This window comes from Oncorhynchus gorbuscha, unplaced genomic scaffold (assembly GCF_021184085.1).
Source record: "Oncorhynchus gorbuscha isolate QuinsamMale2020 ecotype Even-year unplaced genomic scaffold, OgorEven_v1.0 Un_scaffold_7354, whole genome shotgun sequence".
Classification (NCBI taxonomy): domain Eukaryota; kingdom Metazoa; phylum Chordata; class Actinopteri; order Salmoniformes; family Salmonidae; genus Oncorhynchus; species Oncorhynchus gorbuscha.
In genome coordinates this window covers 8,933-11,143 of record NW_025750757.1, presented here as the reverse complement: position 1 = coordinate 11,143, position 2,211 = coordinate 8,933, and the positions used below count along the sequence as shown (strand labels likewise).

The 2,211-nt window shown below is 58.6% G+C and overlaps 1 long non-coding RNA gene across 1 annotated transcript; it reads left to right on the top strand.

Moving 5' to 3' along the window:
- Positions 1–250: 250 nt before the first annotated feature.
- On the top strand, positions 251–1,574 carry LOC124029708. The gene is made up of 3 exons (XR_006837828.1): positions 251–371; positions 1,324–1,390; positions 1,482–1,574. It is a non-coding gene; the product is annotated as an uncharacterized LOC124029708 (long non-coding RNA).
- Positions 1,575–2,211: the final 637 nt, after the last annotated feature.

Sequence of the window (2,211 nt, the reverse complement as noted above, 5' to 3'; positions counted from 1 at the left end):
TCCTCCCCCCTCTCCTCCCTCTCTCCCCTCTCCTCCCTCTCTCCCTTCCCCTCCTCCTCCCTCTCTCTCCCCCCCCTCTCCTCCCTCTCTCCTCCCCCTCTCCTCCCCCTCTCCTCTCCTCCCCTCTCCTCCCTCTCTCCTCCCCTCTCTAGGTAGCATGTCAGTCTTTGCAGGTCTGCTCCATTTCTCCTGCTCTCTGTGTTCTGTTGGTTATGCCTGGAGGCAGTGGAACTCTACTTACTGCAGGGGAAGATCTTTGAAGGACGGTCCTCTAGGAGGAAGTACTTCTATCTCTGCGGCTACTTCCTGCCAGGGGTGGTCGTGGCCGTCTCCGCTGCCATCGACTACAGGGGCTACGGCACCCGGACCGTGTAAGTGGCAGAGAGTGTGTGTGGTGGGGGGAGGATGTGTGTGGTGGGGGGAGGATGTGTGGTGGGGGGGAGGATGTGTGTGGTGGGGGGAGGATGTGTGTGGTGGGGGGAGGATGTGTGTGGTGGGGGGAGGATGTGTGTGGTGGGGGGGAGGATGTGTGTGGTGGGGGGAGGATGTGTGTGGTGGGGGGGAGGATGTGTGTGGTGGGGGAGGATGTGTGGTGGGGGGAGGATGTGTGTGGTGGGGGGAGGATGTGTGTGGTGGGGGGAGGATGTGTGTGGTGGGGGAGGATGTGTGTGGTGGGGGGGTGTGTGGTGGGGGAGGATGTGTGTGGTGGGGGGAGGATGTGTGTGGTGGGGGAGGATGTGTGTGGTGGGGGGGTGTGTGTGGTGGGGGAGGATGTGTGTGGTGGGGGGAGGATGTGTGTGGTGGGGGGAGGATGTGTGTGGTGGGGGGGAGGATGTGTGTGGTGGGGGGGGATGTGTGTGGTGGGGGGAGGATGTGTGTGGTGGGGGGAGGATGTGTGTGGTGGGGGGAGGATGTGTGTGGTGGGGGGAGGATGTGTGTGGTGGGGGAGGATGTGTGTGGTGGGGGGAGGATGTGTGTGGTGGGGGGAGGATGTGTGTGGTGGGGGGGAGGATGTGTGTGGTGGGGGGAGGATGTGTGGTGGGGGGAGGATGTGTGTGGTGGGGGGAGGATGTGTGTGGTGGGGGGAGGATGTGTGTGGTGGGGGAGGATGTGTGTGGTGGGGGGGAGGATGTGTGTGGTGGGGGGGAGGATGTGTGTGTGTATGTCAAAACTTATACTGACTATGCTGTATTGTGTGTGTGTGTGTGTGTGTGTGTGTGTGTGTGTGTGTGTGTGTGTGTGTGTGTGTGTGTGTGTGTGTGTGTGTGTGTGTGTGTGTGTGTGTGTGTGTGTGTGTGTGTGTGTGTGTGTGTGTGTGTGTAGGTGTTGGCTGCAGATGGACAACTACTTCATCTGGAGTTTCCTGGGTCCTGTGTCTGTCATTATAATGGTGAGACAAACACACACACTCTCACATGTGAGCACACACATACACATGAGTTTGAGCTCTCACCTCTGACCACTGACCCTGTGACCCCCAGCTGAACCTGGTTGTCTTGGTGATGACTCTTCACAAGATGGTGCACAGCTCCTCAGCCCTCAAACCCGACTCCAGTCGTCACGACAACCTCAGGTGAGCCCCGCACCCTGGTACATATGTGACAGGCATGATTGGTTGTTTGTTTTGGGCAGGGAGGGACAAAGAGGCTCATGGGAAGGGGTAGAAACAGGAAGAAGTAACAGAGGACTCAAATAGTGAAAAGTAGAAGATGTGAGGCTTAAAACGTTATGTCAAAATAACATGACATAACTTCGGCTTCCTCCCTAACCCCTCCCCCTCTCTCTCTCTCTCTCCTCCCTAACCCCTCCCCCTCTCTCTCTCTCTCTCCTCCCTAACCCCTCCCCCTCTCTCTCTCTCTCCTCCCTAACCCCTCCCCCTCTCTCTCTCTCCCCTAACCCCTCCCCTCTCTCTCTCTCCTCCTAACCCCTCCCCCTCTCTCTCTCTCTCTCTCTCTCTCTCTCTCTCTCTCTCTCTCTCTCTCTCTCTCTCTCTCTCCTCCCTAAACCCACCTCCCTCTCTCTCTCCTCCTAACCCCCACCCCTCCCTCTCTCTCTCCTCCCCTAGCTGCAACTTTCTCTCTCCTCCCCTAACCCCATCTCCCTCTCCTCTCTTTTCCCCCTCCCCTCTCCCTCTCTCCCTCTCCTCTTTCTCCCTCTCTACAGAGCGTGGACTGTGGGTCTCGCTCACCCTCCTCTTCCTCCTGGTGGTGA